The sequence below is a fragment of the Herpailurus yagouaroundi genome, unplaced genomic scaffold, assembly GCF_014898765.1.
Source record: "Herpailurus yagouaroundi ecotype Mexico unplaced genomic scaffold, PumYag 190, whole genome shotgun sequence".
Classification (NCBI taxonomy): domain Eukaryota; kingdom Metazoa; phylum Chordata; class Mammalia; order Carnivora; family Felidae; genus Herpailurus; species Herpailurus yagouaroundi.
Window position 1 is genome coordinate 17823161 of NW_024412421.1, and position 26342 is coordinate 17849502.

Here is a 26342-nt window from a genome sequence, read left to right on the forward strand (position 1 = left end):
GGGGGGGGGGGGGAAGGGTGTATATGTGTGCAGTGGGTGAAGTGGAGAATAAAATTTCATCTTCCATACTTTAAACATGCAAAATACACTTCTGCAAACTACTGCTTTTTCTCTCCACTCACTTTAGTTTAGTATCTGTTAAATCCAAGGATATATTTTTTCAGATAGGAAATTAACATAGACAACAAACCCCCTGAGGACAGGGACTATGTACTTACTTCCCCAGTGAATCCCATGGCCTAGCCCATATATAAGACTGAATGAATAAATGAGGGATTAAATAAAGGTTGGGATGGAGTGAAACAGCCCCACATTTTTTTTATTATGGACAATCTTCTCCATATCTTTCTATTTATATTGGTTTACAAATATATTTTTCAAATTATTAGATTAGAAAATTATTCCTACCAGCATCCAGCATATGGTAATGATTGTAAGGGAAATTTTTTATTAGTCCTCTTTGTAAATTTCAATTTCAATTATTTCAATTCCTTATATGTGAGAAGTGTTGAAATTAACAGAATTTAGTTCATATAATGTCAAGGAGTTTGGTATGCACATGAAAATTACCGTGACTGTTACAGGTTTTTTTGTTTTGTTTTGTTTTGTTTGGTCAAAGTCCCTAAAAGACAGTTGGAGAACAAGGGAACAAAAAAGCCCCCAAATCCCAGAACCGAATGCAGCCATTATTTAACATCTCCGTATGTTTCCTTCCAGGCCCTTTTCTCAATGTTGAGCCTTGTGGCTGTGGGTGGAAAGGGATTCATCAGCCAAATCCTACTGGGAGGGTCAAATCATGGTATTTAGGAAGAGGCGTGAAAACTATACCCCTGTAGCTGAGACACTCCTTTTATTATTTGTATTTTCCCATTTTGAAAAAATAATTGCTGCTACCAAACACCCTCCACAGCACTACACCCCATGGCAATCAAAGGAACTGAACCATATCTGGGTGCAGAAAACAGAGGGGGTGCACAGACAAACCAGAGAAGTAGCTGGATATGGTGGAACATGATGGAGGAAAGCAGAATGCCCTTAGAACATGACTTATAATAAGTTGTGTTGTTCACATTCTATGAATTTAACTATTTCTAGTTGCAGGAACCTAGGAAATCCTGCATCCCATAGTCCTCGGCCTGCCCCACAGAAATGTGACCTTGGGACAAGTCTACATGTGTCCAGAATGGCACGGGAAGAAGAGAGCTTGGATAGCGAAAATGAACAAACTGAGAAAAAAACAGATAAATGTCTTGGAGGAAATTGGAAGTTTTTATCCAGGCCCTGCTTTGTAACATTCAAAGGTTATGTGAATCATGGGTATGCCAACCGTCTAAATATCTCCATAAAATTTTCATTTCAGATTGAGTTCCACCATGCTGACCCGCCTTCTGACTCCTTTATGATATCCTCAGTTCAACCACACCCTCTACCCTCCAAGTCCCGTACAACACGCTCTGTCCATCACAGAAATCCAAATCAGGCTCAGACTAATGGGAGACAGATTCTGATACTCAATGAGGACAGAGCAGATGAAAGGCCGACTCCCCACCTCACGGAAGAGGGCTCTTTCCAGATGCATTCCTGTGTGATTGTGCTAGGTTTCAGACGTTACTGGATATTTATTAGATGGGTTCCTTTTTTACCGTTAAGCATTTTAACATGCATTATAGAACATACTTTGCTTCTTATTTTCACTTACAATGATATAATCAAGTATCTCTATTTTATTAAATGGCTGTTGTAACTACCATTTTAAGAACTGCCTGATGCCCCGGGCACTATGCCCACCACTGTCTATTTCTCCCATGGTCAAAGATCTAGACGGAAGAAGTTACTTTGTAAAATCCCAATGTGGACTATTCACTGGAAGGACTTAATGATTTACACCAAGGGTTCAGACGTTTTGATACTTTGTGAAGACAGATGTCTCCCACCCAAACCAGGAAATGTACCATTCAGAGTCCTGTGTTTTATTGTCGCTTTTTTTTTTTTTTTTTTTTTTTGTTTTTAGCACTACTAACCAACTCTCTGTTTTTCTGTTTATAGACAACAGCTCATTAAGTAATATAGTAATTAAGTAAGTAGCTACTTTATATAAAGCTGCCAGGGGTTTGGGGTATCACTTCAGAAAGGGGCATGGAATAATAAAAACTATGAGCCCAGCCACACACACTTCTTCTGGGGTCAATTGTTGGATATTTTGATTTTAATTCATAGCAAGAGGTCCTCTGGCAGGGCCTGGTCCTGGAAGCTGACTGACGGAATTGAGGGGATTTAAGAAAGAGAAGGAAGGCTGTAACCAGAGCCCAGAACGCCTTCTCTTTTTAAAACAACAATAAATGATGACTCTTCTCTCTCATACATAGATAAGGCTTGGCAATTTCTGAGTAAAATAAATTCAAAATAAGATGTGCCGCCATGTGAAATACCTTTGGTTAAGCTGTCCTGTGAATGACTAAATTCAAGACACAGATGTGAGTGTGTATGTATGTGTGTGTGTGTGTGTGTGTGTGTGTGTGAGAGAGAGAGAGAGAGAGAGAGAGTGTGTATATGTGTGAGAGAGTGAGTGTTTGTGGGAGACAGAGAGAAAAAAAAACACATGTATTTAATATGAAATAGGTGGAAATAAAGATAGGGCCCTTCTGGGGCGCCTGGGTGGCGCAGTCGGTTAAGCATCCGACTTCAGCCAGGTCACGATCTCGCGGTCTGTGAGTTCGAGCCCCGCGTCAGGCTCTGGGCTGATGGCTCAGAGCCTGGAGCCTGTTTCCGATTCTGTGTCTCACTCTCTCTCTGCCCCTCCACCGTTCATGCTCTGTCTCTCTCTGTCCCAAAAATAAATAAACGTTGAAAAAAAAAATTAAAAAAAAAAAAAAGATAGTGCCCTTCTGTTCCATACAAGGGAGGATGGGTTGGAAGTGGAAGCCATCTGTCCCCAATGAAGGGTATTTTATCAGTGACATTGTTTAAGAAGTCAGTTGTGTCGGGGCCCCTGGGCAGCTCAGTCAGTTAAGTGTCCAACTCTTGATCTTGGCTCAGGCTGTGATCTCATGGTTCATGGGTTTGAGCCCCGCATCATGGAGGCTGCTTGGGATTCTCTCTCTTTCTCCCTCTGTCTCTGCCTGTGTGCTCTCTTGCTCTCTCTCTCTCTCAAAATAAATAAATAGACATTAAGAAGAAAAGTCAGTTGTGTTATTACTTTTAAATCTCTATTGCAACACACTCACCACTGTCTGTACTCGGGATAGAACATTCACACTTGCCAAACCTTGGGTGCCACCGGTCCCCTCAGAAGCACCTTATCACCCTTACAAAACAAAATCAGCTGGGGTAGTGGTTATAATTCCACTTTAAAGATGAGGAACCTAAGACTCAAAGAACTGAAGCAACCTGCCCCCGGCCATGTGGCTCATAAGAGGTCAACTCAGGATTTGAACTGCATACATTCGGAGTCAAAAGACTACATCCTGTGAGACACGCTGACTGCATAGAGATGGTGGCTAGAGCTTTTATTCACAGAGAGAGAAAGGGGAAAAGCAAGAAGAGTAAGAGCGGAAAAAGAGAGAAACACAAACACACAGCAAGAGTGGAGAGAGAGAGAGAGAGAAGTTAGTTACAGACTGGCCATTTTTACATTTTTGGGCCTAAGATCTTTCCCTTCTTGCCTGATAATATTAAAAAAAAAAAAAAATTTTTAGGGGCGCCTGGGTGGCTCAGTCGGTTAAGCGTCCGACTTCGGCTCAGGTCATGATCTCACAGTCTGTGAGTTCGAGCCCCGTGTCGGGCTCTGTGCTGACAGCTCAGAGCCTGGAGCCTGTTTCCGATTCTCTGTCTCCCTCTCTCTCTGCCCCTCCCCTGTTCATGCTCTCTCTCTGTCTCAAAAATAAATAAATATTAAAAAAAATTAAAAAAAAAATAAATTTTAAGCCAGAGTGCTATGTTGAAGTCCTACTCCTAGTGCGTCAGGATGTGACTGTATTTGGACATGGGGTCTTTAAAGACATCACGAAGTTAAAATGAGGTGATTATGGTGGGCCCTAATCCAATGTGACCAGGGATCTTGTAAAGAGGAAATTCTGACACAGAGAAGATACAGACACTGAGGGAAGATGATGTGCAGACCCAGGGAGAAGATGATCATCGACCACCTGAGAGCCAAGGAGAGAGACCTCAGGAGAAACTGCTCCAGACGTCACCAAGCTCCTGGACGGTCCGCCTCCAGGAGAAAAGAAGCGTCTGTTCTTCGAGCCACACAGCCTGTGGTATTCTGTTATTATGGCAGCCCCAGCACACGCACACTCTGTCAGACTCACATGGAGGCAGCACGTCTGGGGGGTGGTCCCATGCTGACACTGACAAAGCCGCTCTCCCCATGTGACCAGTTAGCGGGGCCCTGCTACCTCCGCAGGAACAGGGTTCCAGGATCAGGCCAGGACCCACTGCAGGGACTGGCTCCAAATTAACGTTTCTGCTAGGGCACGACCCCACCTTTCTCTTTTTTTCTGTGTCAAGCCGACGTTTCCCAGGAAGTTGGATTAAACGTGCACAGGCAGCCTTTGGCAGAGATGGGCCCTTGTACGGGCGCTGGTGAATCGGGGCCTTAACCAAACACGAAATGACAGAACCGTTTCCAGCGGAGGACTAACTGAGCCAACTCAAGACAAACACAACGTATTTTGGCATTGCTTTTGACAGACGGAAACAAAATAAACATTAGCAACCGGACTGCAGCTAACAATATGCAAAATTAAAGAAGATACCTTTTTAACTTTGTCTGGGAGCCCACCGGCTTTTCTTATAAAATCTGCCGAAGAAAAAAGAAGACAGAGCTGTTAATCTCGTTACACAACCAGTTAGCACATGCAAACAAGGGAAATTAAAAGTCTTTGCATTCAGGGGAGGAAATAGATATTTGACACATATATTTATTAAGGAGACTGGACTGGAAAATAGCACTGCTGTATTAATCAGAAATGGTGTAGGAAATACTTAAATAATATAACAGAATATGCACAGACAGCATAAGCTGCTTACAGATGGAAGCCTAAGGTCCAAGTATTTTTATTTGAAGGTTAAATTTTCAATTAATTTTTTTCAGCTTGTTGCCATCTCTTCCAAGCATCACTGTTAATTGCCATAAAACAATACCTCTCCCTGTTTAAATTCTGGACATGGAGGCCAGAAGCCGTCAGCCATCTAATGAGCATCAGAGTATTGGGGCAGAAAGGAAAACCACTCTGTAAGAGCTGAACCAAAACATCAGGCCCCGAGAAGTCAACTGATCGGTTAAAGCCCGTTTTTCCATTTGCTCAGTTTTCCAGAAGTTACATTTATAAGTTCCAGCCTGTCACTGGAAAGTACACATAGAAGCCTTCTTTTATTGGAATTTCCATACATCCCAACTTCGGGGATTTGTGGCAGCCAACGGTCTGTATGCCCACTTACTTGCTGGCTCACCAGAGAAGGAACATGACGTTTTCTTTTTCTTTAGGATGGAACAATATACATGTCCCGGCCGTAAATGGGCTTATTCACTTCTGCTCAGTTAACCGGCACTGCAGGGCTCTCTTCCAGGCTGAGATCCAGCCCACATCGTGTGGGATGACACGAAAACAGACTTTAGAAAGCACTGGTTGGAGAACTGAGGTTGGAAATACGGTTTCATCTTGACTTGAAGACAGGATTAGAATGAAGGTTTGGAGCATAAATACATTCACATAGGTTTGGGCTGGAAGACCTCTGTGTTGAGAGTCAGAGTTAACTTTGGAAATGATTTTAGGTTGAGAATAAAGGAGAAAAATGCCATTGATGATAAAACGCATAACACTGCATTTAATTTAAAATGGCCTAGCATCCTAGAAAAAAAATGGCCTTTTCTAACAAGGCAACTTTACTTTGTAACCCAGCACCACCACTTACTGCTTATATAACTTTGTGTAAGTCACCTAAACCCTCAACCTGTTTCTTTAGCTGTAAAATGGGAGTGATAATGTCTACTCCATACCTTCTTGAAAAAAGCAATAGAGAGAAATGAATAGATAATAGGTCAATCTTGTTCTCCCTTCCTCCTAGGGGACGTGTGGCATTGTTTGGGGAAATTTTTGATACCAGAGAGTTGGGTAGTGAGTGCTACTAAAATCTAGCGGACAGAGGTTCAGTATTACGCTATATACCCCATAACAATAGGACAGACCCCCAAGAATTGTCTTTCCCAAAATGCCAGTAGTGCTGATACTAAAAAACCCTGATTTAGATATAAATAGGCAGATGACAGAACACAGATAAAAAGCTAAATTTTTAGCCTTTGGGGAGGAATGTATAGATCATCTATAAATTTACAGGTAGATCAATTAATACAATGATGAGAAATATTCTGACATGGGATACTCTAGACATTCAACAAACGTAAATAAGTTTTTATTAAATCCGAAGAGAAGATTAACAACATCATGGTTGGGATGAGGTTACAGATGGTGCTAAGCATGAAACAGTAATGTTACTGATGGAAAAATGCCACCATCATGCCGGGTGCTTGGTATTTTTATCACATTTAAGAAGGGGGTCATCTGAGTCTAGGGCTGGGGCTCGTGTTAGAGCTACGGGTCCAGGGAAGGTTGGGATCAGGGCTGGCAGACCCTTCCCAACAAGCAGCCAAAGCTCGCTAATTATTTTGGCAACATGCAGACAGTCTCTCCAGTGCCAAGCATCTAAGTCCCTATTCGGAGTCCCTGCAGTTCCACAGGAGAGGGGCAGACCCCATGTGGCCTATACATGTCAGGGCAGCCCACCCTATAGTTGCCCACTTTCTCAGGCAATGGTATTAAGATTATCTGGAGTATGTTGATGACCCAGTTCTATCCCAGCCTTTGTATCCAACTCCATGAGGAAGGAGCAGCAGTGGCTTAAGAGATCGGGATTTCATGTTAAGAGGAGATGCTAGGAACATTCCAATATTAAACCCGCTTTGAGAAAAGGCAACTGTTTGTTCAACTCATATTTAAGAGAATAAGAAGTGTATGAGGTTCAAGCCAATGTCTATACCCTGTGTCCAATCTATAGGAGTATTGGGCATCTCCAGAATCTAGGAGAGCAGGGCCTTTGAGAGATAATAGGAGGGCTGGCCACCTGCAGTCACACCTTCACATCCTCCTGTCAGGAAAGTGGGTCAGCATAATCACACCACAGTGTGAGAAGATAAATCTGTAACGTCATCATACATATGAACAAAGAAACAGTGTTCTGGCTGGAGAAAGTCTGCTTGAACAGAAGTGAGTTTTCTGATTGGAATAGGCTAAAGGGGAGAAAAAAAATAGACTGGAGCACTTGGGTGGCTCAGTAGGTCAAGCATCGGACTTTGGGTCAGGTCATGATCTCACAGTTCGTGAGTTCGAGTCCCACATTGGGTGAGCTTGAGCCCCACTTCGGGTGAACATAAGCCCTGCTTCTCTCTCTCTCTCTCTCTCTCTCTCTCTCTCTCTCTCTGCCCCTCACTCACTTGCGCCCTCTCTCTGAAAGAAAGAAAGAAAGAGAGAGAGAGAGAGAGAGAGAGAAAGAAAAAGAAAGAAAGAGACTTGACAATGATTCACCTGCAATGTCCTGGCTGAGAGTCATTGAATCTGGGAAACAGTAGCAAACTGGACCATAAATGGGCATCTGCAATAAGTGGCTGGTTTGGTACGTGGGCCCCTTCAGTGGCCAGTGTGAGCCATCCGTGATACTGTTGATCACCCCAGGTTCTTACACCATGCCCAGAGAGTGGGCTCCAGATGGCCAACAACCTGCCAGATATTCAGTGCAGAAGGTGTGAGCTCTCATAGGGCGATGTAAACCTTCTTGTTCCTGGGAAGGTCAGTTTCTTCATTATAAATTCAGAATGGACTTTGGTTCCAACATGTCTCCCCAATCTGGATTCCCATGCAATTCCATGGGCTAGAGAGGTCTGACGTTCTGCCAGCAAGTTTTAGTGAGTAAAGGAGAAGTTAAATTTTGAACCACCGTAACCTTGCCGTCTTACTTCCGGCAGGCTCCTAACGCGTGCACGCATACACGCGTGCTCACACTTAGACAAAATCTACACACCATAACATTTACCCATTTGAAGTGAGAAATTCAATGATTTCTTTCATGGTAAACTTTCACTGAGGTGCAACCATGACCACAATTGCATTTTAGAACATTTCTAACAGCTCGCAAAGATCCTCCTTGTACTCTTTTGTAACTAACCCATTCCCACCTTCTAGTCTCAAATGACCACTGGTCCATTTTTTTGACCTCCAGGACTTGCCTTTTAGGGGCATCTCACATAAACAGAATGATACATCAGGCACTTCTCTGCATCTGGCTGTATCCGCTTAGCACAATGTCCCCTGAGATGTGTCCATGCTACAGTATGTATGGTACTTCACTCCTTGTTAAGTCTAAAAACGGTGCTTGATTGTGTGGATACACCACATTTTGTTTACCTGTCCATCTGTTGAAGGACGTTTGTGTTGTTTCTACTTGTTAGCTATAGTGAATAACGTGGCTATGAAGTTGGTTTGGTTTTCATTTTCGTTTTTTGCTTGGGGCAGCTATGAAGTTTTGTGTACAAGCTTTCGTTTGGACGGATGTTTCCATTTATTTCTTTTGGGTAGGTACCCAGGAGTGGAAAAGCTAGGTCACTTCGTAAATTTATGTTTCCCATGGTGGGATCTTGAGCAGCCCCTGACCCAGCCTCCTCCTCAGCGTGGTGCAGGCTCATAATGGGATAGCCTGAGAACCTAGCTACTAGGAGTTGATAGCATTCATTTCCTGGGAGATTTTGAAGTTTTCGAAACCGTACCCAGCTTTAAATGGAGGACGACCTTGTAGCAGCCACCTGAGATTGCTATTTCAATCAGAGGATTCTCTGAAACAAGTGAAAGCGTCTTGAAGAGTTGATAATACGATATTACTGCCGTCATTAGTGTTACCCATTTGCCGTCTGCGATTTGAAACGGTGGGGTTTTAAGCTCCATGGTAGGATCAGGAAGCAGCTAAAAACTAATGCAATGAACCCTTGACTCTGATGTTTGGTCTCAACACTCCCACTTCCCAGTTACGGGACCTTCCCCACAGTGATGTGCCTTCCCAAGCTTTAATTGCTTCGCTTAAAAAATGGGGCCACCAACCTCATCTCTCAGGGTTTCCATAGGATTAAACAAATTGGCAGCACATTTAATCTGGTCCTGTGGGGCTGTTGGGTGGTTAAATTACCTGACCCTAATTTTAATCTAGAAAGTCTGTGTATCTCAAGGGAAACCTCCAAGAACTAAAATATGCAGCAGGATAGGCCACATATGATTCTGAGAGCAATTCCAATGGGGGTGGGGGGCTTTCCTGCACCAACCAATTCTCGGACACCACCTGGGTGTCCTGCAATTCAACTAAATTCTGACACTATCGACCTAGAGATAGCATCAGATCCCCCAAGTTAAGGGTTAGTCCTACAAGACTCCTCCTATCCCCTTTAGACACCAGGCACAAATCCAGATTGTCACCTATACTTCCGATCTACTAGCTATAAATCAGACATTCCAATGAACCCCTCCTAGGGTTTGATTAATTTGCTAGAGTGGTTCACAGAACTCAGAGAAATATGTTATTCACCAGATTACCAGTTTATTGTAAAAAGATACAACTTAGGAACAGCTAGATAGAAGAGGTGCACAAGGCAAGGTATGTGGGAAGGGGCTCCGAGCCTCCATCCACTCTATGGCAGGCCCCCTTCCCCAAATGTCCACTTGTTCACCAACCTGGAAGCTCTATGAATCCTGTCCTTTGGGGTTTTTATAGAGGTTTCATTCCACAGGCATGAATGATTAAATCATTGACTACCTATTAAATCACAGGTACTTGAACTCAGTCTCCTCCAGGGAGGTGGGACTGAAAATTCCAACTCTCTAATCATATGGCTGGTCCCCCAGCAACAAGCTTTGGGTGGCCAGTCATCACCCCCATCCCCAGCTTTAGGGATTCCTAAAGTCACCTCATTAACCTAACTCAGTTATTGTTGAAAAGGCTTGATGTAAACAACAGGACACCCATTTCATTTTTATAGCTCTGAGGAGATTTCAAGAAAAAAGGACAAGAGACCAAATTAAACAAAAGATATTCCCCTGCTCTTATGGCTCTGGAAATTTAAAGGGCTAGAGGAGCTGTGAGCCAGAAACAGGAAAAAACCAAATATCTATTTCTTATTATAAATCACAGTATCACATTTTATTCATGTATTCACTTTATTTCACTTGAGATTTATTTGTACAGAATGTTAGTATACAACATTCAGTACTAAGTGAAATAATGACAAAAATAACAGTACCCCACACCGATAAGGCCTTTTTATTATTTAAAAAAAAATTTTTTAACGCTTTATTTATTTTTGAAACAATGCTAGAGACAGAGTGCAAGTGGCGGAGGGGCAGACAGAGGGAGACACAGAATCGGAAGCAGGTTCCAGGCTCCGTCTGAGCTGTCAGTACAGAGCCCGACGCAGGGCTCGAACCCACAAACCGTGAGATCATGACCTGAGCTGAAGTCGGACGCTTAACCTACTGAGCCACCCAGGGACCCCAATAAACCCCTTTTAAAAGGGGATTTCATATCAATATGATTTAGGCCATTAAAACCTGTGACTTGAGAGCCTGGTTGCTCATTAGTATGACCTGGAGAGAATTCAGTCATGCTCAGTGCTTGAGCCCCAGCCTCAGGGATCCTGATTCAGGATCCAGCAGGAGGCAGGACCAGGAGGGCTCAGAAATTTGGAGGGTTTTTTTGTTTGGTTTGGTTTGGTTTGGTTTGGTTTGGTTTGGTTTGGTTTCTTTTGTTTTGTTTTTACTTCCCAGGTGATGTCAACGCAGAACCAGAGTACAGACCCATCGCATGGACAGTGAAGAATTAGGCAAAGGCTACCTTCTCTACGATTTAGTTGGGGAGCTTGGAGAGAACTTACAGGACTTGACCTAGAGGATCACAGGTTGTGATGCCATTGGCGTTTTAGCCCAGGTCTCCAGATTCAGTCCAGGACTCTGTTTCCTACACGATATTTTCAAGGAAGAAAATGTAACTAGACTTTAGCTAAAAGGAATTGAAATGGCTGGAAGTCCGGGAGCGGAGAAAGGACAATTGGAGTCCTTGGCAAAAATATACAAACGAGTGGCAATAACACACTCACCTAGAACAAGTCCACAGGAGGGCCTCGTCGTGCCTCGCATGTGCCGAAATCAGGGCATGGTTGGTTATAAAACTGCTTACTGCGAAGAAGTTCAGTGAGGGGTAGAGGTTCTAAAGGGATAGATAAATCTATAAGCAAGATTACTGAGTTGGTAAAATGCCCAGCTCAGCAGTTCGGAGCCAGAAACAGAAAGGCTTTGTGAGCAGGTGGGTACCTTTATTATGGTAATCAACTCTGGGCCCAAGAAGCAATGAGGTCATCAGGTTCCCGGGATGCTCTGAAGGAAGTGAGTGGGCCTGGCGAACACAGAAATATGTAACTGGAGGTCATCCTGCTGGGGCGACCAATGTAGGGCCTCTCTGCAGCCAAGGCCTGAGCAAGTTTTAGGCAACTTGTGAATCGTTGCGGATTGATGGGGGAAAGGCTGAACCGGAAGGAATGCGCTTGAAGGACCATAACTTTTGAGAATGAAATGGGAGTCCAAATTCATGACACCAAACCCCTCATTTTACAGTTGAAAGAAAATGAAGCCCAGAGAGGGGCAGTGACTTGCTTCAAGGACACAGAACTGGGGGAGTGGAAGATCTAAGCCTCCCTTCCCAGTGATTCTGCCCCCATTAAAAACCAAGCACATATGAAAACATGGTCAAAACACAGACAAGCTCCAATTACTGTCAGGAAGAAGAGATTTGGGGTGGGGGTGGGGGTGGATCACTGCATGCATTGTCACTCTCTGTTCTACTTTTCTATCCTCTCCTCTGCCTGTGGAGTTAAGCTGCCACTTTGGCTTCCACTCTGTGTTATAGGGATCAAGAGAACATCGTGGACATCTGGATTCTGGTTCTGGCTTTGCTGTGTGTCTTAGAGTAAATCACTTCACTTCTCTGGGTCTCAGGTTCTCCTTTAGCAACATGAGTGTGAAAAGACAATGCGAACGATACACCGCTTGATCTATTCTCCAGGGATTGGCAAACTTTGGCCAGTTCTGGCCCACCACCTGTTTTTGTGAATAAAGTTTTATTAGAATACAACCACATCCGATCGTTAATGTATTGTCTATGGATGCTTTTCTGCTATCGTGGCAGACTTGAGTGGATACAACAGAGACCACCATATGGCCTGCCAAGCTGAAGGTATTTACCAGCTGGGCCTTTACAGAAAAGTTTGCTGATCCTTATACAACATCTATCATCTATTACCTGAGAGATACACACACATACACACACACGCCTACCATACATTTACGTATGTCTTGGTCCAGATAATTTCTCTGCTATGTGTTTCTGGTGGGAAAACATTTCAAATATATACCCACGCACAGAAAAAAAGTCAATAAGTGATCCTCATAGCCCCCTCATTTTAACAGATGTTTGTATTCAGTTAGAATTTATGTTTTCAGAATTCTGTATCATAGTAATCTACATTTATAAATAACACCGAATTCTCTGAGAAGGAGGAGAAGAAGACATACACACATGTACGTAGAGCTAAATAACCCAAAGAGTTCAGCCCTACTCTACCATGATTACTGCCAGTTTGGAAGGGGAGGTTTTCAGATGAGTAGCAGGGTCTTACTTACGAGATCCATGGTCTAAATCACTAGATTGACATTTTACCAGAAATTCAAAAAATAATCTAGAGGACTTTTGTCAGTCAAGTATATAGTTTAATATGAGAGTCAAATTGTGATTTTGTTCATGACACGTCATCAGAGCTATCTTAACCAGCAGCGTTAGAGGCAGTGTTCAAATGCTCGTACAAATAGGGCAAGATTTAAAGGAAATAAAGCCTGAGATTGCGTTGAAGACCCTTTTCCATCTTTTTCATTTCCTTATCTTAATCCACTTGGTGAGATCTCAATCTTAGGTATCACTCTTAATCAGAATGTCCTTTTATAGCCACTCTAGCTTTTGTTAGGAGAACTAAAACCTTGGAGACTTCTCTGGACTCCAAGGTTTACACAACTTCATTTGAACTCACAGTCCCTATAGCCATTCAGCTCCCCCGTGACCTGGCCCCAGCTCACATGAAAACAAGGACAGATTTTTGTTTCATTTTCTGCAGACACAAGAGACAGAAGAGGAAGTCCCTGCCTCTCTCATTGGACTTCATCAGCATCAATATTTGCCTTCTGTAACCTGGTAGTATTTCTTCACTGTATTAATTATTTGCCATTGTGAGGATCTCTCACGGTGTGTGCGCGCGTGTGTGTGTGCATGCGTGTGTGTGTGTGTATGTACGTGTGAGTATGCGCATGCGTGTCTGCCTTCTAATCCTCTTTCGCTCCTTCCAATCGATAACTGGCCTGGAAATGAGGTGCACAAACACTGGCGTTGAGGGCTCACCTTTGAAAAATCTCCCTAACCAATATCCTTCTAATATAGAACTTGAAGTTCAAACTGTTTCTGATAGAGCCAGAAAAACATGTTCTTCAAGAGATCAGAAAGTCTGCTGGGTTAGCTCATGGTTAAATAGTCACAGAAGTCAGCTCTTGAGGCAGAAATATATATTAGTTTTATGACAGTTATTTTAGCTGTGCTAATGACTCCACAAGGCAAGGAGGGGGTGACATGGTCAAAAGATAACGTTTCCGCCTGTCTTCCCTATTCCACTCTGAAGTATGCCTGTCTCGCACGTGTGGTTCCCCTCTGCAGATTAAGGCCACAGTGTTTTTAAACTTTGGGAATGAATATCTCTGTTTCGACATGCAGAAAAGCTCTCCCTAAAGCCAGGGACAGATCTCCAACCACCTATCAGCCATCTCAACCTCCCAAGCCGGGAACCAGAAGCGTGCTCCATGCAGAACCCAAGGCGATTTTGGGATGGCTAATAATGGGCGATTCTTATACACATCATAAATATCTATTACCAGGACGATTAATAATGATAAGAATGACCTTTCCTTAGTGTAAGGCTTTTCTCTCTTGATATTTAACCCACCTACATAGATGAGGTTAAGCTATGTACTTAATGGGGGACTATTAAGACACCTGAAATTAAAATGACTTTTCTCTGGAGTGCTCAAGGAAAATTATAACTTTTTTCACCTAAAAATTATGAAAACATAAAAAAACTTACAGCAAATTTGAAAAAGATAATATCTCTCCTAATTCTATACCCCTCAAAAAGGCATAAGGGAACGGTCTTGATATAGGACCATCACGCTTGGGAGATACAAGGACACCTGCAGAATCTACTCAAAATGCATGACCCCAGGCCCAACTCACATCAACTCTGCTTGTTGAGATTGGGGTCAGGCTCAGGACTGCACCTATCAGTAATGCCCTAGGCGCTTTGGATTACTGATAGTCAGAAGAGCAACCTTTGAGAAATACTGTAAATATTCAAGACTGCTCTTTTTTCTTATACAACGTATACCCTCCCAATACTCCAATTCTACATTCTAGCTTCTAGCTATCCACTACATATTTATTTACTCACAGGTATGTTTTTCAGGCTAGTAAAAATTTAGGAGATCAGAGTTTAAATCCCAAATCTTCTGTTACACAAATTTGAGCAGACACATCCATATTAACAGGCCAGAGGGCAGAGACACATTTACAGCTTCGACTTGTGTTGCCATAGTGCTTTCTTCCAGCATTAAGAAACTTCTGTTTCAACTGGCAGATTAAGAGAACCCCATATTCACCATAATGTCACCAGCAATGTGTATTTGAATTTATTTTTACTTTGTTCTGCTAATTTAGTCGGTGTAAAACGGTATCTCAAGGTGGATTTAATTTGCACTTCTTGCATTTCTAGTAAAGATTAATATGTTTCCCTGTATTTCTCTGCTATTTATATGTTTCCCAGAGTTACAGTTAAACTTTTGAATCTCTCTTTGGGTTCAGGGCAAGGATTCTTGCTTATTTATCGTTGAGGCAACTGAGCCTTAAGAGAGAGCACAAACCAGTAATGGAGCCGAAGCCATGGCTTGAGTCTGCGTCCAAGGGTGGTGCTCTCGGCTAAATTACCCTGTGTCCTGCAAGTCTGAAGACAAAAACTTCGAGAAGGGAGGAAGGAAGGCATTCCAGGTCAGGTTCCCCAGGAAACAGACTCTGAGACGGAGATTTGCATGCGGAAGATTCTTGACCAGTTTCCTCAAGGTGAAGACCTGCAGGGGGTAAAGGAAGCTGGGGCTGGTGGAGGGACGTGTTTAACAGGCAGAGTCTCGCAGCAGCCCTGGGGACCTCTAGAGCCGGGATGACCCTTCGTTGTTGTTCTGCTGTAAGGCAGAGGCACCAGGACTTTCTTCCTGTGCATGGACTAGCCATGTCCTGCGGGCTGCCCCAGGGAAGGGACTGTGAGTTCAGGTGAGGTGACTGTCTGCAGGGGAAGGCAAGTTCTGGAGAGGTGCTCAGCAGAGAACTGTCAGCCAGCAAGGCTACCAGCAGCTGGGGGGTGAGAGCCCGAGACCTGAAGAGGCACCACGGCATCCCCTACTGATTTGATGTTGGTTGAGATGCTATGGTTTCTCTAATGGATTCTGATGTTTCCCTTATCTACTGACATATAACAAACCATTCTAAAACTTAGTGACCCCAGAACAAACAAAAACATTTTAATTTTGCTCATGGTTTTATAACTTGGGTTGGGTTCAGCTGGGCATTTTTTCTGCCAATCTTGATAGTGATTTGCTCATTGGGAGTTGTGGGCTGGGCTCAGCTGGGGTGATAGGTTGACTGGGCTTTTCTGGCTCTCTCCAGGGATTTTAAGGCTTCTTCTCAATGTGGTCTTCTCAAGTCACCTCCAGATAGCCTCTTTTCATGGTCATTGCAGCAAGATAACTGCTTTTCTTATATGGAGACTTAGAGCCAATTCCCAGTTGAGTTTCCCAACCTCCATGCTGTTGACACTTGGGGTTGGATCATTCTTTTTTTTTCAATGCTTATCTATTTGTTTTGAGAGAGAGAGAAAGACTGGGGGATGGGCAGGGAGAGAGGGAGAGAGAGAGAATCCCCCTCTGTGTTGACAGCACAGAGCCTGATGCAGGGCTTGAACTCACAAACCATGAGATCATGACCTGAGCTGAAATCAAGAGCTGGACACTTAACCAACTGAGCCACCAAGTGCCCCTGAATAATTCTTTGTTACCATTAATATCCCCATATTATAATGTGAAACCAAGGCTCATTCTTTCAGAACCACACAGTTAGAAAATCACAGCACTGAGACCCAAGCCCTAGAACTGCCTGACACCAAAGCCCACACTATCCCCACAACCCTGAGCTGCCCACAGCAGGTTTCAAAGTGTTACTTTTAGAAATGAATGACCCTCAATCTCCTAAGAAGACGTTTTAGAGAAAAGATCGAGGTCTTACTTGGGTTTAGTTACGGTTCATGAAGAAAACATTAATCACTCGAAGTGCTATTTTGGAGCTCATGAAACTGAAATGAAGCGCAATATAAAATGTTAATTTATTTCTGAGGTGTTTATTTTGTTAACATTCCGTCTTTCAACCCTCTGCCTTATTTATAGAGTTTGAGGGAAAGAACACTATTTTTTTTTAAAAAGTAAAATTCTGAATGGTACAAGTAACAGCCTCCTTCTCTCAAGGATACAGAAGTCAGGGGCTGGAGGCAGAGCAAGTACATGCCATCGGAGGCCATGCCCACCAGGCAGAGTTCCCTGGAGGCTGGCGCTCCACACTGAGAGCCGGGGCCTTTGCAAAACCCCAGCTTCTGCCAGGGTATGAGATGCCTGGACTTCAGGCTTGGCCTCACCACCCACAGGATTCTTGGCTTTTGATGAGTCATTTAAATTTCCAGAGCCCCAGTTTCCTTATCTAGACGTTGGGTGAAATAACTCCTAGCCTGGGGGTTCTGTGTTGAGTAAATGAAGTGATACATGGGCATATAATCCCTTCGCTGTTCCTTCCTGGGAAAGGAGGGAACTGGCAGTGGACGTAACAGACACAAACAAGAGAAGATCGTTCGACTCATGGACGGATGAACTCAAGCCTCCTCCTTATCAAGCAAGAAGCCCAATGTAGGAGAGGAGGTTACCAGTGGGTTAGGGCTCCTTCTACTGCCACCGTGACTCATGCATCAGTGCGAACAGAAGACCGGAAGTCAACCGTCACCGATCATCAGGAACTAGTCATCACTACGTTCCCAGTGGCTCTCAAAACACAGTCTGTGAGCTCTTCTCCATCTCATGTTCCCCATATTCATCACAGAGAAAACTCTTTTGTCTGGAATGCCCAGGACCTTAATGCTCGTCTCCACTGAATGCTCTTATTTGATGGGAAGGCACCAGCTATTCTAGGAATTCTAGCTTTCAATGTTGGAACATGGCAATGGGTTGTTGTTTTTTTTTTTTTTGAACAAAGTTTTAATCAAACTCAATCTAATATTCATCTGAGGACTTGTAAAGCACAGCAGGATTTTATACTGCCTCCAGGGCATAATAGGAAACATCCATTTTCTAAGTCTTATCTTATAAGGGTAAAAATGTGCATTATTGGAGGTTTCTCCTTTATATAGTGAAAATGACATGGATTTCTTTCAAAGTCAAACTGATCGGGGTTGAATCCTGGCTCTAGATTTACTAGCTGCCTATACTCAAGCAGGGTAATCTCCACAAGCTTTAGTCTCCTATCTGTAAACTTGATATAATGGCATTGCCTGTAGGAAACAATCAGATGATGATAGAGCCCTCGGTGTAATGCCTCACTGATAGCAAGTGCTTAGTCAAGTCAACTTTATTTTGCCCATTCTGTTCTTTGGAAGTCTGTGTCAGCTGCGTGAAAAATAAACATGCAGAGAAGGATCCAGGGAAAACTACAGAACACCTAACTGTCCTCGTGGAGGAGACGCTGACAAGGCATGCAATGGAGGGTGAGGGTATGGAGAAACTTCCAAAGTGGGTGCACACACCCCATCTTATGTAATCATCACGGCCACCCTGCCGGTGTGAACAAAGGCTCATTAGAGACATCAATTCAGGATGCCATCCTAACTTAGGAGTGGACTTCCCCAAGCCCGTGCCGGGGAAACCTCTACTTGGATAAGAGTTCCTGCAGTGGTGAAGTCACAGGTATATTTCTAGTGCTTTGGTTAAAGTGCTATCGGTCAGCTCCAAATGGCTTTCCCACAGTGACTTAGGAAAGGAGAGGGCATCACAAAGCCCTTGCTACGCCTCCTTGTGTGATCCCAGAGACACACAGTGGCTCTCTTCTGTCGTCAGTCACCCTTGGGCATCTGTAAGCACAACTATTTCTAAGAGATTTTGCTTCAGATACTGAGCCTAATCATTAAACTAGTGTTTATTTAATTATTTCTAAATGATAGCTAAAGTCTCCCTTTTATGTGCTGGCCCATTGTTCATCTTATTATTAATGTGCCTCAATTTCAATTAGGTCAACTGATGACAGGTCTAGGCTGAGACAGGTAGACTTTCCAGTGAGGACCCCCTGTCTATGTCTCAGCCACCCCAAGCGTTGTTCTGTGACAGTTTACTCGTACAGGATGGGGTTAGCTGTCAATGGGGCACCGAGGAAGCAAGAAGTTGTCTTGAAGTGTGACGTGTGAACAGAAAAGCTCAACGGGCATCAGTGATGCAAGAAACGCTTTGGCAAGAGGAAACAGATTGAGCGAGGTGGTGCTGTGGGCAGTCCCCTGCAGCCCAGAGAAGCAGCAAAGGAAAGGTTAGCAGGACATGCAGTTTCTCAAGAGACACAGATGAAGAAAAATGTGTTTTTTCAAAGACTTGCTCCAATGGTGACTGCTGTGTTTGCGTTAGCTCTGCACATGAAGCCTCCCATTGGCTGCACCAGCCCGGGGACCGGGATGATGTTGGGGCTAAAGGCAACACTATTCCCATAGCACTGAAAGGGAGGTGTTGGAAAGGCCAGATGAAACCAGCCAGTGTCTTCTCGAGGGAAATATCTCCTTTCTCACTGAAGCCAGAGAATGAACACATGGGGAGAAGTGAGGTGTTCAGTCTTCTGGATTTCAATCTGCAACACCCCATATTGAAGACAAGGCCGTGGAAGATGGAAGGGGTATGGACTTGAAATCCAATTTCCACTGGTTCACTTTTTCTTTGCCTCTTGTAGGTAATTTGATCTTGGGTCTCCGTTTTACCAAATTGAAATAGGGATAAGACTAGGACGTCGTAGGGCGGCCATGGGGTTACATGGAAGAACACATTTAAAAGATATGGTACATATGATCCTCCCATGTGCATCCTTCCTTCCTTTGCTTCCAAAGCCTTGACCAACTGTGGGTAATTTCCTACTAAAATCCAATGTCCCATCTCCCTAATAACCGGACCCTGATTCCACGTAAGGGCAGCCATGAGCCTAAGTAAAAGACCACATCTGGCAGCTGTCTTGTAGGTAGAGATGGCAGCAGTCACTGAGTGGCGCTTCGAGGAAACCCCCTTCAACACTTGTCCAACCCTTTCTCCCACCCAGACACCATCCAGGAACCTGGCGCGGTTTACCTGGTGCCCAGGTTACGCTATCTGACTGCACGGCAGGAAAAGAAATAATAACGATGACAGAGACAGCTGACATTATGAGTGCTGCACTACGCCCATCAATGTGCCAAGCCTTGTATTTGTTTCATTTAATGTCATCTTTAAAAAGACTCTATAAAATAGTTTCTACTATTAACAACCATTTACAAAAATTAGGAACTTAAGGTTTAGGCATACATGAGTCAATACGTGTAGGCAGGAGCGAACGAATGTTTGCATGAAAGTGGAAACACATGAGTGACAGGCCCGCTGGAGTTCAGGCAGGAAAACTAGAGGTGGTAGGTAGGTTGAGTTTTCTATTGCTGCTGCAACACGTTGTCACAAATTTGGTAGTTTCAAACAACGCAAGTGTATCCTTTTACAGTTCTGTGGATTAGTCTAACACAGGTCTCACTGGGCTGACATCCAGGTGTCAGCAGGGCTATGTTCCTTTCTGGAGGCTCTAGGGCAGATGCGGTTTCCTCACCTTTTCCAGCTTCTAGAAGTCACACAAATGGATCATGGCTCCCTTCTCCCATCTTCAAAGCCAGCAAAATTGGGTCAAGTTCTTCTCGTGTGCCACATAGCTATCTCTGTTCCCTCTGCTGTTTTAGGGACTCTGGTGCTTACACTGGGCCCACCTAGATGATCCAACATCATCTCCCTGTCAAAGAGCTGACTAGCAACCCTAATGCCGTCTGCAACTCGAATTCCCCTTTGCCACATAAGACAGCATATCTACCATTTCCAAGAATGAGGACGTAGACAGACCTCTTCGGGGACCATTATTCTGCCTATGACAGTAGGGTTTTCAGAGGATTTCTCCTTGTTTATAAGGAACCGTTTGCGACGGGAGCAGCTGAGGCTTGTAGCTACCTTCGTGGCAGGATGTCAGATCTCAGTTTAAAGATTACAGGAAGACAAAAGCTGTTTGGCTCATTTTTCCCGGCAGACAGTCTCATGCTGTCACCTTCTGATGCAGACTCGCAGTCAGTCCTCCATGTGGAGGGTAAGGACAGCAGTAGCCACTCACACCTGTGGGCCACAGGGCTTCCTTATTTTATATCCAGAGGCCACGGGCCATGTGAGATGATTTTCAAGAAATCGGGAAAAAGGGAGACACTGAAATTACAATGGAGCCAGGGTCAATCTCTTCATGTTCATTTTCAAGATTTAGGCTTCAGTGTAAGACACTAAGGCCTTAAGAGGGAGAGCAACCAGCTCCAGGTGGCCCAAGTACAAAATGACAAGGCAGAAACTGGGGTGCGGGGCCTTCTGCCCAGCCTGTCTCTGAGCCAGCCTGTCTCTGAGCCAGCCTGTGTATCCACCAGTCCCCACAGCCAGACCATTCCTTGGATCTCTGAGCCCAGAGCCTTTGATGGCAGAACCACCTCTCTATGCGCCTATGTGCTTACAGCTTTCTATCAGAATCCATGCTGCTTCCAGAAAGTAACCTCCCACCACCCTGCCGAAGTAGGCCATTTGGCTTCTGGTCCTTCCTTTGCCCATGTCTGACATCTCTGTTACGTCCAAGATGGGTCCCTCTCACTTGCCCTTGGGTTCCATTAGTTCCCCACCACCTTGGCTCCTGCCACACCTTTCCCACCACTGACCATCTCTAAATCTTTGCTGCTTAAAAGACAACTGGATGCTTTGAATCGACTCTAGTCAACCAATATTTTCCTTGTACTTTTTCACCTTAACACAGAAGCCTCAAAGCAAATCAGCTACCTTTTCTCTAAACTTCAACGACAAAAAAAAAAAAAAGAAAAAAAAAAAAAAAAAAGAAAAGCCTTAACATTTTCTTAGGACCTACTGGGTCCTCCACATAAGTCCCTGTCCATGCTTTGGAAGAAATTCCTCCCCACTCTTCACCCAAAAAGCAGAAGACAGACTATTTGGTCCTTGAGCCACCTTGAAGTTTCTGCAAAGTGAAACAAGGTGACAACATAGCAAAGTCCGTTTGTGAGGCTGAGAGAGCAGTGGCCCTCCCCCAGCCTCAGTCCATTGAAACCCAAGAAGCAGATGGTGGTTTCTTGCCTAACTGAGCACTGCTAAACACTCCTAGGTCACATCTCACAGATAAACACGTAATCACAATTAATCCCTCCTAATTGCCATCCTCCTTCTGCCCAGCACACTGGAAACAAATCCTCACTCATTCTTTCCAGGGTCCTGAGAGGTGGGTGAAAGCTTCCATGCTGCCTGTGGAACCCTCTAGGTGAAAGACCTGTGTCCCCATTTCATGGATAAGAAAGCTGAGAATACATAAGGCACATGGTTTCTGGAATTGCTGGGGTGGTGGAAACATCTGAAACTGCATCTCTCCATTTCCAGGAGGGTTCAGTTAGGGGGATAAAAGGGGCACCTGGTTGGCTCAGTTGGTTAAGCGTCTGACTTCAGCTCAGGTCATGGTCTCACGGTTTGTGAGTTCAAGCCCTGCGTCAGGCTCTGTGCTGACAGCTCAGAGCCTGGAGCCTGCTTCAGATTCTGTGTCTCCCTCTCTCTCACTGCCCCTCCCTTGCTCGCACTATCTCTCTCTCTCTCTCTCTCTCTCTCTCTTTCTTTCTCTCTCTCTCTCTGCCCCTCCCACACTCACGCTCTGTCTCTGTCTCTGTCTCTCTCAAAAATAAACAAATATTTTTAAAAAATTGGGGCTCCTGGGTGACTCAGTCGGTTAAGCATCTGACTTTGGCTCAGGTCACGATATCTCAGTTTGTGAGATAGAGCCCCGTGTCCGGCTCTATGCTGACAGCTTAGAGCCTGGAGCCTGCTTTGGATTCTGTGTCTCCCTCTCTCTCTGCCCCTCCCCTACTCATGCTCTGTCTCTCTGTCTCTCTCTCTCAAAAATAAATAAATGTTGAAAAAATTAAAACAAAACAAAACAAAACAAAAACTAAGGGGATAAGATGCCCGAGGACTGATGATCACACAACTAATCTGAAAGACCGTCCATCTTTGAACCTCACTGTGGGGGGAGGGGTGGGCTAACTCTGGGGAAGCACCTACTCTCCACCAAAAACTGAGCCAGACATTTCTACCTTATTTCACCTAATCTTTATAACAACCCTGTATACGTTATAAATTCCATTTGATAGCTGACAAATCACTTCACTCAAGGAAGTGAAGTGACTTGCCCAAGCCCCCTGGCCCTGGCCCCCGGTTGCAAAAGAGACAAAACCAAATCCTGAATGCAGTTTATCCATTCATTTTGATTTCTTCTTGAACAAGTATTTATTATAGCATTATGGGCACTGCATCCATAGACAAACCAGGCCAGCGGGAGAAGCCAGAGTCCCTGCAGGGCTGCGCTTTAATCTGAAACTGGCCTGGCATATCCCAATAGGCAGGACATGCTGAGTAGCTGGGGCAGGTCCAAGGGAGAATTTGTGTCCTAGAAAAATCTGTCTCGTTCGGCATTATCTTCCTTCCCAGGGCAAAGGTAATTATGGGATCACTAAATGCAGTTTTACAAGAGCTTCTGTTTTTCCCAATCCTGGGAGAAACACCCCCAGCACAACCCAGTAGTTCACAGCCATTTCACCAGCAGCAGGGCAGACCAGAGAGAGGCGGCAGGAAGTGAGTGGCCAAGCTGGGTAGGCTGGGCCCTGGACTTGAAGTGCAATTACTGGGCTCGGGCACCAACCCAGACACCTCCTAGCTCTGCAGATGTCACTCTGCCTCTTGGTGCCTCCATTTCCCACACAGTCAAATAAATAGTAAGTCCTTCTTGCAGACTATGGTGGAAATCGGAGGAGGTAACATATTTAGCACATGGGAGACACCTTAAACAAACATGAGAGAGAAAAAAACCCGCCCAGTTTGGCCGGGCAATGTAGGAAGGTTGTAGAGGGAGTCAAACCTAAGCAGAGCTCCCAGGTGGAAGAGAGTAAGGCCCATGAAGCCAGGAGCCACATCTGTGCCCCAGTGTCTAGAAGACAGTCTGGAATACAACAAGCATTAAAAACAAAACAAAACAAAACAACACTGTGAATTTAGAATGAATGGAAGTTAATTACTGTCATGGTGGTACAAGAAAAAGCCAATAATGCACACCCTGGTGGGCAAAACTTAAATCCTAAGACCATGGGTCTAGGGCCAAGACATGGTGACAGAATGAGAGAAAGGCCAGCATCCTTTGAGACCAATTCTAGGAGGTGGGCAGAGCCTTGATCTCAAACAGGAGGAGAGTGCCTGAGATCTGGCTATGGAGCACTTGACTTGGCAAGACTGGGTGCTGCGACGAGTAGACGAGGCCCCCCGGGGCTCCTCCCTGTCCCAGCCAAGCCCATTAGAACTGGCACCATTTCCAACAGGCCCCACGTTTGGAACCATTCCTCCGGAACTTCTGGGCCAATTTAGCAGAAAGACAGAGGTATCCAAAGCCAATCCCATGTCCCCCAAATACAACCAGAAATGTCGTACAGAGAAACATGGTGGGCCTGTGTTGTGGATGTCAGAGGCTGCCGGTCTGCTCCTCGCCTCCGCCAGGCCTGGGTGCCTTCAGAACTTGGCATGGCAGGGCTGAGGGAGGCCAGCCTGCCCCTCACCCCACTTTTCATTCAGGCCAGGGCCCCGTGACCCATGTCCACCACCACCTGCCTCTGCCGGAGTTCCCATCAGGGTCTGAAATAGTGTCACAATCCAGGATGCACCACAGCAGTCTACAATTAATTAATTAATCAGTCATACTCTATCAGCAAGTGCAGACCAGGAATGTTAAATAAACAAATTAAAGGCTATGTTTCACTAAAGCTCAGCCCAATGAAATAATAATGAGGCAAAGTTAACTGCTCTGAATAGAAGAAGGGAGTATATTATAATGGAATAGACCAGCGCAGTAATATCCTAGAAAAATGCCAAGAGGATCCTGCTGTGGGACCCTGTCACCCCGTGCTGTCCTTGGGGAAAGTGGTGAGATGCCAGAAGCGCTGTGTGCCCTGTTCTGCAGTCACACGGAGCTGCACTTGAGTCCCAGGCTGGCCACTTACCAGCAAAAATCCATCCCAGCATGGCTGCTTATCAGCAAGTCCCCGAACTCCTTTGAGCCTCAGTTTCCTAACTTATTAAGAGGAGGAGGAAGAGAACAGAGGTCAGGGCCCACCTGCATCCCCTCTAGGCACTCACTTCTGCAGACACTACAGCAGAACTTTCTCATGCTGCAGGAGTGTGGCTCTGCTCTGGTCAGGCCAGTGCACTGGGGAGTTGACCCTGGGGGAGAGCTCTCCACCCACGGGAGTGTGGGTGCGTGAATCCATACCTCAGCTCTGAACCCTGGATAGGACAACTTCAGCGTCTCCCAGAGACCCCATGGGGGTGGAGTGCCCGTGCTCAGAGCCTGCTTGCTCTTCACAGACAGGAATTGTCTTCCTTCTTGCCCTGTCATGCTTCTCTCGCCTTCTGGTGCTTCCCTGATCACCTCCAAGGTCAACCACTTGCAATCAGAATCTGCTGCTAGGAGACCCCTGCCTGAGACTTGTTCTTTGAACAGCTTTTGTGAGTTATATTCAAATGTTCTGCCTCTTTCCCTTCAGCTACTCTGTAGTCCTTGGTCATAGAAGCCACGGAGATTTAACCCTCTTCAAGGACGGTGGGCCCATCCATTCCACTGGTTGTATCGCCCAGGAGAACTTGCCTTTATGGCTGTTCAGTCATTGAGGAATTATTTGCTGAGAGTCCCACATGCCAAGACCTGTCTAAGGGCTGGAGGGACGGCTATAAGAAGCACAGTCAGATATCACTTGGAACGCTGAGACACCCAGGGCATGCCTCAGGGGCAGGGAGAAGCCACTGTCACAGCACAGGACTAGGTGGGTGGCTTCTGGTTCTGGGCCTGGGATAGAAAGCCACACACCATTTGGCATGACCCTCAGCCTCTGCCGCTACAAAGGGAACGAATTCAGGCCCTGGCTGAAAGTAAGCTGAATGCTTTAGAATCTTCAAGAAGCTGGCTCAATCATTCTCGCAGAATCTGTGCTTACTCATCCAGGAATTGATATCTGGGCAATTTTCCAGCATCACTGTTGGATGATAATGTTCTTTCCCAAGGCTTTATCTATACAGATGAGCATCTGTGGCCGTCAGGAAAGGTCTCTATTTTTCCTCTTCCAGGCCTTCTGTTTGGAACCTGCACGTGGCCCCAGGGAAGGCCCCTCACATGTACCGGGGACAGCAGCATCTCTGCTCCCCGCTAATGACATCATCATGCAAGCATCTTGTGTGCATTTTCTGAGCTCCTCCACAGGGAAGCCCCCAGCTCTAGGATTCTGGCACAAATAGGTATACAGTGCATCTGAAAGCCAAGGAGAAAAGTTCCCAGAGAGTGTTCTAGAACTTGGATAAGAGGGATCCAGAGGACCAAAGTTACACTATGGGCCAGTCACAGAGGCATTCTGCTCTCTCCCCAACTGGGGTCTCTGAGACGTTGCAGGAAGGTTGTCAGTGACGCTCAAACCAAAGAGATGGTAATTATCTCAGGGAAGTGCTTCCAGTCAGGGCCCTTCTAGTGGTGGTAGGTTTTCTGTGCCTGCCAGTTACACGTAAAAAACGCAGGTGATGACTGGTGATAGGGAGTTCCATTATACCTGGACACAGATCTGTCTGCCAGAGAATTTTACTCTGCTTCTCTCGTGCCCTCCCCATTACACACACACACACACACACACACACACACACACACACACACACACA

General features: G+C 45.0%; 1 long non-coding RNA gene across 1 annotated transcript in view; it reads right to left on the bottom strand.

Moving 5' to 3' along the window:
• LOC121045400 (uncharacterized) overlaps positions 1-26342 on the bottom strand; it is a 130644-nt gene that overhangs the window by 10417 nt on the left and 93885 nt on the right. The window contains exon 2 of the long non-coding RNA XR_005797739.1: positions 4758-4801. This is a non-coding gene — a long non-coding RNA (uncharacterized LOC121045400). The remainder of the gene's footprint in view (positions 1-4757; positions 4802-26342) is intronic.